The 13,570-nt window shown below is 41.0% G+C and overlaps 1 protein-coding gene across 6 annotated transcripts in view; it reads left to right on the forward strand.

The window, feature by feature from the left end:
• Nucleotides 1-13,570, forward strand: part of LOC105465041 (spectrin beta, non-erythrocytic 1) — a 213,751-nt gene that overhangs the window by 102,149 nt on the left and 98,032 nt on the right. The gene's annotated exons all lie outside the window — the stretch shown is intronic.

The raw sequence follows: 13,570 nt of genomic DNA on the forward strand, positions 1-13,570 counted from the left end.
GTAGAACAATAGCAGAGGGGAGGAGGGAGTGGTCTTTTTGTTCCTAAGCCTTCGGTAAATTAGTTTTTTATTCAGAAGCTTAATTTTAATTTTTCTGATGTGTTGGGAAGACGCTTCCCATTTAGTGGGCTTTGTAATTTCTAATGAAAGCCAGTTACTGTCATTTCAGTGCTATGGGTTGGATTAGTTGGATCAATTACAGGTTTCTTGGAGTCTGTTTAAGGCTTAAATAATTGAATGAGTCCAATATTTTACTGAACATATTTTTAGGGAGAGCAGGAGCCTGCGTGTGCACCAGTGTGCTGTTTGTTTTCCCTGCGGCCCCTGCAGCCCTCAGCTGTCCCTGCCCAGCCAGCAGGCCCTGGCCAGCAGTGTCTCAGAGCTTGTACGTGAAAAAAGGTTGCTAACTGAAAGCAGAACTCCTTCCGTTTGGAAGCCCTTGGAGTCAGTAGTAGGCTGGGAATGGCTCTCGCACTGTAAAAAAGTAGTATTCGAGGACTGTGTGTTTCTTATTTTAACTCTTCTCAGTGCTGCAAATGTGGTTCCTGTGAGGAGGAGGAAGGAAGGAAGCCGCTCAGCCCCAGAATGTTTTCATTGGGAAGAGGGGGGAGGATATATTTCATTCATTGGTTTATTTGTCTTGTGAAATAGTTGACAGTAATGACACTTTTCTGGAAAACAAGAGGCAGAACAGGACGTGATTTTAAACATTTGCTGGGCAGTGCCGCATTCCTCTGGCAGTTAGCTCAGAGGAAGCTCCCTTCGCTCTGGGGAACGGCTCTGTCTCTTCGGTTCATTCCTCTTGAACTCTTCGGCAGTCAAATTTGCTTTTTTCAAAACTTAGGCTGGGGGCGCTTGCAAGTAGTGAATAGAGAAGTTGGGATGCGGGGGCGTTCATTATCTAGGTCTGTGTGAGGGGCCTGTGGGTTTTCGGGTCGGAGATTCACTGCGTGCTCCTCCTCTTCCCCTGGCCCGGACTCCCTGCTTCATTGTGTCATCCCGCCTAGGGGGAAAGCACCCACCCGGATCGTCAGCCGAAAACCAGCACCACTCCCCCGCCAGCCCACGCCTGGTAGTCTCAGAAAAAATGCAAAACTAGGAGAAAATAGAAGAAGGTATGAGGGAGGAGCGCACCCCTAGGCCCACCCATAACAAAAGGCTGTTATTCTGAAAGGGCTGAGGAAGGTTGTAAAACTGCTCGCAGGAGAAGGGTGGAGCCTACACACAGGAAATCTTAACTGTCCTTTCTGGACCACGTAAAGTTTAAATTTAAAAAAATCGCCATGTGCCCCTGATATTTTATCTCATACGCTTTTTCTCAAGGAAATCCCTTTGAAAGGGGTAAACTTCGTGTTTTGTGTGGTAGCTTTAAAATTAATTTTTTTTAGTGTGACCCTTGTCTCCTAATTTAGCTCCAGTAACTTTCTTATTTTTAAATATTGTGGTTTAGGAGTTGCACAAGTTTAGTGTTGGTATTTCTGTAACAGAAAACCACCCATGCTGAGGAATTGAGAAAGGGTGAATTAACTTTCAAGTATGGTGGACCTCAGGAGAATTAAACATTTGTCAGCATCCTTCAGAACAAATGGACCGATTGCATTTTAAACAACCCTAGGAGAATTTTGATAAAACACACACACACACACACACACACACACACAAAACCTTTCTTTAATTCCCATTCCTGGTTTTGTATTTTGTTTGGTATTTGTAGTTCAGATTATCACATATTTTTGATAACATATAATTTCTATCTGCTGATTTAATTTTGTACATTCCTGCAAGGGTGCCTTTTTTACTTTTCTCGGTGTAATCTTTCCTAGCACATAATCTCTAAATATTGGCAAAATGCTCCTCTGAAACTGTATTGGGTTTTTTGTTTTTGTTTTAAGAGACAGTGTCTCCCTCTGTTGCCCAGGCTAGAGTGCAGTGGCGGAATCACGACTCACCACAGCCTTGAAGTCCTGGCTCAAGCTGTCCTCCCGCCTCAGCCTCCCAAGTAGCTGGGACTATACCATTTCTGGCTAATTTTTAAATTTTTTGTAGAGACAGAGTCTCATCATGTTGCTCAGGCTGGGTTGAACTCCTGGCCTCAAATGATCCTCCCGCCTTCACTTCCCAAATTGTTGGGATTACAGGTGTGAGCTACCTTGCCAGTCCTGTATTGAGTTTTCAATGCCTCTGATATGAATTTATTTATGTATTGTCTGTGCCTGATAGTGCTATGATTTTTCTGGAGTTGTTTCTGCATTTTGGCTGGTTTCAAGTTACTTTCCACACTGGGTCCTAAAAATTTCAGGAGGTGTACCACAGAATGAGATTTGGAGTTCTAGCTAAGGAGAATATGATATTAAAATGAGTCTGGTCTATTTAGGTAAAATAGTTTGTAGAGATTTATAGTTTATAAATTTATAGAGATACAAATGTATAGTTTAAAATAAATATATAGTTATATATTTATATGTAAATATAAATAGTTACATATAGTTTAAAATAAAAAGGATGGTCATAAATTTATAGTTTATAGAGATTTATAGTTTGTAGAGATTTATGGGTCAGTAAATAAGTGTGTTAAAAAAAAAAAAACAAACCTCATTGAGATACGAGAGCGATGGCTTTATCACACGAAGGCTCCTGGCATAAGAAGACAAGCCCTTCAGCCTCTCATGGCTTTAGCATTCACCACCAACACACACACACACACCCCCTTCCTCTTTCTCTTTTTCAGATTTTCACCTGCAAAATTAAGTTATCACATTCCTCAGAATCAGTTCATGTATTGTATGAAGTGTATTTTTTTCTCTATTAAAGAGGAATGTTGAAATACAACAAAACCCAACCTCCCATATTTAGAGAACTGTGTAATAACAGAGGTGCAGGTTCATGATAACCATCTCTCCACTTGACATCAGGCAGCTTAACTCCTCATGAGAGAACACTCATCATGCAACTTTCCCCCTCAGAAACAGTTGCTTGTGCCCATTGTGTAAATGAAATTCTACACTCTAGCTTGGCCTTCAGAGATTCTCCCTAAAATGACTCCACTCCACTTCTTACTCTAACATATTCCAATCAAACCTAGTAGGCAGGCCTACAGCTCTTTATAAAACCCATCCCTGGGTTTCACGTTTATGTTCTACGTTTTGCCTCAAATGCCCTACTCTTCCATTTCATCAATAGAAATGCTTACCTTATTTTTTTTATTTTTATTTTTATTTTTTTGTAGACACAGGGTTTCACCATGTTGCCCAAACTGGTCTTGAACTCATGAGCTAAAGTGATTGGTCTGCCCCGGCCTCCCAAAATGCTGGGATCACAGGTGTGAGCCACTGCACCTGGCCTAGAAATGCTTACTTTTTTTTTTTTTTTTTTTTTTTTTGAGACAGAGTCTCGCTCTTTCGCCCAGGCTGGAGTGCAGTGGCACGATCTCGGCTCAGTGCAAGCTCTGCCTCCCAGGTTCACACCATTCTCCTGCCTCAGCCTCCCAAGTAGCTGGAACCACAGGCACCCGCCACCACGCCCGGCTAATTTTTTGTATTTGTAATAGAGACGGGGTTTCACGGTGTTAGCTAGGATGGTCTCAATCTTCTGACCTCGTGATCTGCCCGTCTTGGCCTCCCAAAGTGCTGGGATTACAGGCATGAGCCACCGCGCCCGGCCGAAATGCTTACCATTTTTGAAGACTATACCTGCATTCCAATCATTCCATAAAGTTTCTTCTTTCTTGTTACGGTTAGTGGGGAAAAAATATTTTGTTGAGTGTTTACCATGTACCAGTAAGAGCTTTCTATATGATATTTTGTCTGGTCTTTATAACATACCTGTGAAGTTTTAGAGGTGAGAAGATAGAGGCAAATAACTTGTCCAAGGTCATAGACATTGTTGAGTTTAGGCTGCACACTGTTGTTCTGTAACTTTCTCCTTTCAGACTTCTAGATGTTCATATTCATATATATTTTTTTCTTTTAAATGAAAGAGTGATAATATGAAATGTCCACCCTAACCTGGTTCCCTCTCCTGCCTACCTGCCCCCTGGAGGACTGATTCTGTTGGCTCTGGCTGTGAGGTTGTAATGAAGACAAGATCTAGTTTAAAAAGCATAAAAATGAACTTTTTCTGCCTGCTTTGCAGCCAGACCCTGACATTCAGCATCTAATCTTTCTGGAGAAGGTGCATTCTCTTAACTATTCTGGCTCAATGCGTTTGCACCAGGAGAGGTATGAAGGGCTCTGTCTTCCTTGGGACATAGAGATTCAAGAATTTCAGGCCGTGAAATGCATTACTGCCAAGTTTATTACATATTGAGAGTTGTCTTGTTGAATTTCTTAATTTTTTAAATTTCTTAACTCTTAGAAAAAGTAAAGTGCTGATTTTGTACCTCTGAATCATGAAGAAAATTTATTCTTAAGTTTTTAGTAAATCCAGTTTGTTATGCTACCTGTTTGTCTTACTTTCTTAAACCGAGAGAAAGAAGATTGCTGGATTTACAACCATTTGTCATGAAGAAAATTTGCTTTTAAGTTCATAAATTCAAAGTAATATCCTTCGAGTATTTCCCATTGTGACACTGAAAAGAATTAATGACATGGTTATTTGTGGGGAGGGGGAATAAGAGGAGACCGGATTTATATAAGAACATTTTGGGGTCTGATGAAAGCATCAAAGATTGGCTTTTTGGTCTGGATACCTGCCAATACTGTAGTTTTTATAAACCCGGACAACTTGGTTGGATGTCCTCCCCCAAAAGAAATAAAAATTCCTTTTACCAGTTTACCAGACTGTCAGCTCAAAATTTAAGTTTCCTATAGTTTTGTGAATTACAATCCCTTTTGAATGGTGTAGTAATAATTGTTAATGACTATAGCACTTAACTTTGATATAGATCATCTTGCTTAATTAAATGAGATTATTCACAGTACATAGTATGGAATCTAGTACTTAGTAAATTCTAAATAAATGTGTTTACTTGTAATAATAATCCTGCGAGGGTAGATATTCTTTTTTTTTTTTTTTTTTTTTTTTTTGAGATGGATACTCACTCTGTTGCCCAGACTGGAGTGCAGTGGCGTGATCTCGACTCACTGCAACCTCCGCCTCCCGGGTTCAAGCGATTCTCCTGCCTCAGCCTCCTGAGTAGCTGGGATTACAGGCGCCTGCTACCACGCCCAGCTAATTTTTGTATTTTTAGTAGAGATGGGGTTTCGCTATATTGGCCAGGCTGGTCTCGAACTCCTGACCTTGTGATCTACCCGCCTTGGACTCCCAAAGTGCTGGGATTATAGGCGTGAGCCACCACGCCCGGCAAGAGTAGCTATTCTCGTACTTTTGTAGATAAAGAAATAGATCATTGGATTATTATCCATCTGCATGAGGCTAGCTTTCCAGAATTCAGGTTTTCTGACTCCAAATTTGATGCTCTTACCATAGTACCACAAAGTGTGGGTTAGTGTGGATGATGGCACCCAGATGACATGAATACATACTGCTGGCATGGAACATTAATGTGTTAAGGGAGCTGCGCAGATTTCTGGACATGGGCTGCTCTCAGTTTTTGTTGCATTAGGAATATTGACAGTCAAGGGAATACCAATTTTTCTTAAATCTTTTAAGAACATTAAAAGTATTATTGGAGGCTAGTTATATAGAAAAGAAGGGTGATAGATAACTCCTTTTGAGGAAAAGATAGCACTTTTCTTAGGAGAGTGAGCCTAAAATCTCCCTGGCTGCTGAGAAAGCTTTCTGGATGATGGTTCCATGTCATCACCTCTCCTCACTCCTCATTCTTGGAAAAAGGGATCTGTGCACAGCCTCACTGCTGCTTCCTCTGCTTTAGTCTCTTTTCATGGCTTCCTAAAGTGTCCCCATGCAGTTGTCCCAGTCTTCCCACAGCTGGGCCCTGAGAAGAGTGCTCCATGCAAAAATGTCTGGGATTCATCTTTGCTGGGATTTGACTCTAGTCCCAGCTCCAGCTCCTGCCACACCTCTACCCACAGAAGTGGTTCCTTAAACCTGCCCTGCGTTTTCGCACCCTTGACACCCTACCCTGTTGGTTTCTTCTGCTGGGAATCATTTCATGTGTCAGGATCATTCTTTGGAGGTTCAGTTTAGATGCCACTTATTCTAGGCATTCCAGGAGGGAGGGGAGGTCAGCATCCCTGCTTGGACTCCCTTTTAAGATTTGAAGTTTCAGCGCTTGATCATTCACCTGTGATTTTCCAATACTGCCTTTTGTTACAGTTCCTGTCTGTCTTTTTGTTTTCCGTATATTTCATGAAGTCTGGGAGCCTAAAGACCAAAGTCTGAATAGTCTGTCTTACACATAGAAGCCACTAAATATTTGCTAAAGAGCAAAGTTAATGAAGTCAGTGTTATAGACTCCCTTGTTGCTGTGGTTCCCAAATTAAGATTCTCAAAATGAAGTTCCCATATCAGCTTCAGCATCATCTGGGAATTTGCTGGAAATTTAAAACCTCAAATCTCCACTTCTCCCCTACTGAATAAGAAATTCTGGGGTGGGGCCTACAAATAAATATTTCCGGCTACTCTGCCAGGTGGTTCTGGTGCATACTAAAATTTGAGAAATATTCCCTTATTGGATCATTTGTACAATCTTTGCAAAATTTTGTGGGGGTTGGAGGAGCAGACTCCTTAAGTTGCTCCCAAACAGGAGCAGGTATTATACCTGATTTCTTATAGAAGAATGAAGAATTGGGGGAAAATATGTTTTTCAGAACAAAATTGTGTAACAGTGGGAAAAACATGAGCTAGTCAGGAATGGACTCTGTGTTGCTTAAATTACAGAAGCCATTGAACATCTGTCTCAGTCACCTCTTCTACCTCAGATGACCCTCACATGGGGTCAGTTACCTGCCTCAGTTCTCCCACAGAGTTGGCTCAACAGCCACTATAGAAAGAGATGTAAGTTTAGAAAAAACAGAGATAAACATAATAGTGTGTGTAGGCTCTAAGGATAGTTCAGTAAGGCATCAAGTTTAGTTTTACTTATATTCTTAATAAATAATCTGTTGAATTTAACCTTAAAAAACAAAAATCCCAGCAACTTGGCATCTGTAAGGAGAGGGGGGCAGATCGATATCTAGGCTGCTTTCCTTATTTGAATAACTGCCAGGTCTACTTCAAAAGACTGTGTTGACCTTGGCCTCCCAAAGTGCTGGGATTACAGGGATAAGCACCTGGCTCCTGTAAGCACTTTTTCCAAATTTTTAATATTCTTTGCTGCATTGACCTAAAAGTTTGACAGGCCAAGCATGGTGGCTCATGCCTATAATCCCAGCCTTTGGGAGGCTGAGGCAGGTGGAACAACTGAGGTCAGGAGTTCGAGACCAGCCTGGCCAACGTGGTGAAACTGCGTCTCTACTAAAAATACAAAAATTAGCTGGGCATGGTGGTACACGCCTGTAGTCCCAGCTACTCGGGAGCCTGAGGCAGGAGAATTGCTTGAACCTGGGAGGCAGAGGTTGCAGTGAGCCAAGATTGCGCCAGTGAACCCCAGCCTGGGCGTCAGAGCGAGACTCCATCTCAAAAAAAAAAAAAAAAAAAAAAAAGTTTGATGGTTGTTAAATCATTTTGTTGTTGCAGAGAACCTGCCATTTAAAATGGCAATTATTGGCACTAACTTAGACTACTTTAAAAGCAGTAAGGATCCTAGGAAATAAAATACTAAAATAAAACTTTAAAAAATACAGGACTTGCTTTTTTGTGTATTCTACTTATTAACAAATATTTATTGATTACCTGCTTTTCAGTGAGCAGCTGTCATCTGGTTAAAAAGTATGTGGGTGTGTTTCAGCTGTGCTGGAAATGCTGGCTAAGCCAACTGATTAATAGAAGCAAGTGGAGAAATAAACGATCTAGGTAAGAGGTGAGGAACTGAGGTAGGGGAATCTATGCAGGTTCAGGATTACTGGAGCTTAAAGTACAGCATAAGAATGGGGTGGTAGGAAGGATTCTAGAAGGATAATAAAGGATGCAAGGCCCTGTTAGGTTAAGGAGTTTGGACAAGACAGTGAGAAGCTACTGGAGGATTTTTATTTATTTTTATTTTTTGGAGACAGGGTCTCTGTCATACAGGCTGGAGTGCAGTGGCACAATCTTGGCTCACTGCAACCCTCCACCTCTTGGGGTCAAGCCATCCTTCCACCTCAGCCTCCCAAGTAGCTGGGACTACAGGCATGAGCCACCATGCCCAGCTATACTGGAGGATTTTAAATAGGAGAGGATTTTAAATCTGGATTTTTAATTTAATTATTTTTATTTGTATATATTCATGGATTGCAAGTGCAATTTGCTACATTCATGTATTGCATTGTGGTGAAGTCAAGGCCTTGAGTGTATCCATTACTGGAGCAATGTACATGATACCCACCAGGCAGCCTCTCATCCACTTTATAAACATAAATATATATTTTTATGTTTATATATATATTCATATTTATATATAAATTTCTTAACTCTGGTCACTGAGGCATGCTTTATTCTGTATATATATGTATATATGTATAGAAAGGCTAGTCTGGCTCTTGGTATGATTGTTTTGGAGGGTGGTGGTCAAGGAAGGAGACAGAATACCAGTGTTCTATTTGCTGGAGTGAGAAACTTAGAAATGACATAACCTCCTTTAATTTTGAAAGTGAAATAGGGGACTTAGAACCTTGTTATTCAGTATAGATAGATGACTTGGGGTTTGTTGGAAATGTAGGATCTCAGGCCGACCTCCCCACAGACCTACTAAGTCAGAATCTCATTTTTTAAAAATCCCCAAGTGCTTTGTATGCCTGTTCAAGTTTAAGAAGCACTGCTGGCAGTGCCTGGTGGCTCACAGCTTAATCCCAGCACTTTGGGAGGCTGAGGCATGCGGATCACCTGAGGTCAGGAGTTTGAAACCAGCCTGGCCAAGATGGTGAAACCCCGTCTCTACTAAAAATGCAAAAATTAGCCGGCTGTGGTAGCGCGTCTGTAATCCCAGCTACTCTGGAGGCTGAGGCACGAGAATCACTTGAACCTGGGAGACAGAAGTTGCAGTGAGCTGAGATTGCGCCACTGTATTCCAGCCTGGGCAACAGGGTTTGAGACTCTGTCTCAAAAAAAAAAAAAAAGCATTGCCTTGAAAGTAATAGTGTCTGCCTGCCTTCTAGCTCCTATGAACAGACAAGGAAATAGTTTCATTAAATGGAGGAGGTTTTGTTTTTTGGGCTTTTTTTTTTTTTTAATAAACTGGATTATTTTAACTAAATATAAAAATAATCTTGAGTGTAATAGTTAATTAAAGGAAGTTTAGTATTGCTCTAAGAGATTACAGGGCTTTAAAACATAGTTGACTAATTCTGAACTTTAGAAGTCTTTATAGAATTTGGCTAGGATTTTCCTATTTGCTAATCCTGCAGTTCTAGAACTTTGTGAGGTTAAAAAAACAGTTTCTTTTCATATTTACCCGTTGATATTAATGGAGAATTACAAAAAATACCCTGGGCCAGTTTCTCTAAATTATTCCAGAATTTCAGCATATGTCCTGGGAAGTAGAGATTTATGAGTCCATACCTGCTTTATGACTTAAACCTTTTAAGTACTTTAAAACTATGTTTTCAGAAACAAAGCAAAAATACTCTCCTTCAGCCACACTTCATCTTAGTAGAATGATCCTATATTAAATGAATGTTCCTGTTCTTGCAGTTGGTTAGACTTCAGTCTAGTTTCATGCACATCAAACTTATCTAGTGGTGCCTTCAGGTTTTAGCGCTAATAGGGGATTTGAAGTATGTGAAGTATCTGTTACATGGTAAGTGCTCATTTCCTCCGAGTTTGCAGGTGAAACTTTAAAATTACTGGTTATTGATTGGGTAGGGGAGAAAAAGCACCTGCTGAAACTTGTTGGCCGGAAGTTTTTGCCCCTGAGAAGAAGAAAGGAACAGGGTGGGGGAGATAAGGGACTTCAGTTCTTGGCTGGCAACACTCCAGAACCATCCTGATGGAAGGGATGTGGCCAGTTGAAAGCGGCAGTACTGAAGAGGGTACTAGGGGATGTTCTTTCAAAGACAGGGTTGAAGGTTATTAATGGACTAAGTTGAATTTCTAGCTCTTCCTTCCTATTACTCTAGATACTTTTTATATATTTATTATGTCACAGCAGTATTGACACCCTGAAAAGAAATAAAAGTGAAAGGATAGTTCACATAAGATCCCACAAGTCCTACAAATTTTAGCTTTCAGCAGTTAATATATATAAGCACATACATATATACACATGCGCAGTTTAATACTATTATGTAGATCAGTTTTGTCTTGGCTTTTTATTTTTTACTTAACATCATCTTAAGCCTTTCATATGTGGTTATTTCTGTGCCTCTTACCAAATATTGGCAATTCACTTTCCAAATCAGACAATTACTTACCAATCTGAGAGCCTGCTTCTTATCTATGGGATGAAGGTCATACAAATTCTGTGTAATGAGATTGTTGTAAGAATTAGGTGAGATTCTCTGTGAAAACTGTGTTTGGCACAGTCCCTGGTACATAATAAGGGCTCGTAGGATTATTACAGATCCTAGTTAAATGGCAAAGCAGGGCCTAGCAGAGTGAGCCTTAAGAACTTGAGTGCCTCAACTCCCACCCCCCCCCACCCCCAAACCTGTTCTGGGTGTGGTTTCCTTTAGCATGTTAGAAGAGTGTTTAGTTTGCCTGAAAATGCACCCAACTGAAACCATCTCATCCCCTTCCCCCCCTCCCCGGCCGCTTTAGAAAAATCACAAGATTCAGTCACTTGGTCCCGTTGACTTTTGATGTAGTTTGAAGGTCACAATGGTGGTTCCTCTCCCAAGTTCATAAAAGCCTGTGGAGCAGCTACTGCTGCAGCCAGAGAGCATCCAGCACTTGGTCAGAGAGCTGCCTTTGTCAGAGAGCACTCCTGTAGCCAGACTCATATTAACTGCCCCCATGGGTGTGTTGAATGCCTCTACTGTGTTTGCTGTTGTTGAAAGGCCCTTCTTAGCCTTTCTGTCTCCCCCAACCCCATTTTCAAGAGGCACAAGACCTTTAAGTAGCAAATCCAGTAATCACAGTAGCATGGAGACACAGGCTGGCCTATATTTGGTTTCACAAAGGCCTTGTGAAAGATCTGGCCTTAAAGTCCCTTTTTAATGCTGAAATTATGCAAGTGGAAAGTTAATTTGAGGATCACTGAGGCACGCTTTATTCATGAAGAATGTGAGCAAAACGTAAATACAAAGTCTGCAGGCTCTGTTCTACTCTGGTGGCAAGGAAATTACATAGGCTGTATCTTTTTTGTCTGAATCCCCCTCCCTCCACCAAGAGTGCAACTGTGATAGAATTTTGGAATGAGAGCTATTGTTTTAAGCACCGAGTGGTTGCAGGTGTGTTTGTGCATGTTGCCTGAAATCCTTTACAAACCATAGACTTGATTTTGGTGGAATTGACGTGCCAATGGTGGTTACAACTAAGATTGTAGAAGACCAAACATTCTGTTGGAATGTGACCTTAGTATTTTGAATTATGTTTATTAAGTAACAGAAATTTCGAAGGTGTATTTTATTTTTATCTTTATTTTTTGAAGGTCTCTTAAAGTTTACAGTGTCTTTGAAAGTCTATGTAGTCTGTTGAACTCTTAAATCCCAGTGAGTTCCTATAGATGCTAGCTTGAGGGTATAGTATTTGAGATGTGAATACAGTCTAGTGCAAAGTGTGTTTCTGGTGCTTGAAAATGGTGCCCTGATTTCTATTGAGGGAGACATTTATTCCTATAAAGGTTTAAACGACTTGCTGTAAAATTCAGTCTTGCAATGACAGAGAGATTACACGCTATCTGCAAACAACTGCCAACCAGATGAAATCCCGGCTGTGCGAAGTCTGCGGTGAAGAATGGTGGGGGTGGCCAGGAGAGCAGTGGAAGGGAAGTGGCTCAGAACCTTGTAGTGGTGGTTTGGCGTGCCTGTCAAGGGCTGTCAGACGTTTTCTCTCTCATTTCAGAAACAAGGGTGGTGGGAAGCACATGGGCTGTGGATTTGCATAAACCAACAGTCAAATCCTAGCTCTACCAGTGACTTCACTGAGCCTAGTTTTCTTCATGGGAAAAGAATAGCCCTTGGGGTAGTTGTGAAGCCTAATTAGGTATGTTATAATTGTATTAAGAGGATGACCAGTTCATCGTTTGCCAGGGAGTTCTCTGGTTTTAGCGCCGAACATTCCACATCCAGGGAATCTTCCTCAGTCCCAGGCACACTGGGTGGTGGGTCACCCCAGTTATATATGAAGATACCTATTACTGTTCCCTAATTGTGTGTATACACACACACACACACACACATACACACAACAAATACATATATAAAGGGCTTCTGGAAACTGGCTGCCTATTACTGTGTACCTGATACTCAGTGGGTGTTTGTGAACTCCCAGGAGGACAGAGTGTGTGTGTGTGTGTGTGTGTGTGTATCTCTGTATTCCTTCCTAGGGATGGCATACAAATAAATGTTTCGTGAATCAAAGGATGAATGAGTAGGTAAAGTATTGTAAGCAGTAATGCATATGTTTTAAAGTGACTTAGCTGGTTTTCCTTCCAGGGGCCTCTTCTTCCCTGAGAAAAGAGCCACTTAATAAATGATGTGTTGAATGAAAGAATACATCATGAAAATAATTTTGTCCATGATGTGGCTAAACTAAAACTTCAGGAAGGGCTTAGGCTGGGCCTATCTACTGTTTTTGATAAAATGAAATTTAATATGACCCTAGTGACAGCCTCCCCTCACCCCCTTAAAGCTCGAATTTAGGGAACTCTCGTGGTTGGACTCTCACATACTCCCTAGGACTCTGCTGGGTGCTGGGGAATTTACTAAACTTTGGTGAGGAGAAGAGGAGAGGAGAGGGAAGCCCACGGTACTTAGAGACAGAAACAGTTCCCTAGAAATTAGACATCAGATTGTCTTTTTCCCCCCCTTTCTTTTGAATGAGATGGAGCAAGAATATTTGGACCAGGAAAAAGTTTTAAGGTACATTTACACTAATGTAATCAGGTTACATAGTAAAAAATGTAAAAAATGTACCCTGGGAAATTGAAATCTATCCATTCTTTTAGGTGTGGCAGCTTATTCACATTTTTATGCTGTATGACCATAAAACGAACACAGCTTTTCTAACCGCGAGTGTCTTTGCTTACAGAGATAACAGTGTGACTAATGCTTTGCTAGAAGCCAGGCAGTTAAATCACACTCTGAGCAAATAGAGGCTGGGTTTCAGAAACTTAGATAACACATGAATGTGCAAACTTGGTCTTTTAAACTGAAGACTATCTGAAAGAAAACTGCTTTTGGCCCATGAACTATTTTCCCAGCCCTTTGTGCCTCCCAATCCCTGCCCCCCTTTAAAAAAATATTTGTTTTTCCTCTGCACATATACATACATGATTTCAATTTTGAGATGGGATGTTATTTTTTTCGCTTGAAACACAAGGAAGCAATTTTTTAAAGTCATACTCGTTCAGCAGTGGGCTTGCCTATAGCCAGTTTGACTAGGAGTTCTTGGCCATAGAACCATACAATGC

The sequence above is a fragment of the Macaca nemestrina genome, chromosome 13, assembly GCF_043159975.1.
Source record: "Macaca nemestrina isolate mMacNem1 chromosome 13, mMacNem.hap1, whole genome shotgun sequence".
NCBI lineage: Eukaryota > Metazoa > Chordata > Mammalia > Primates > Cercopithecidae > Macaca > Macaca nemestrina.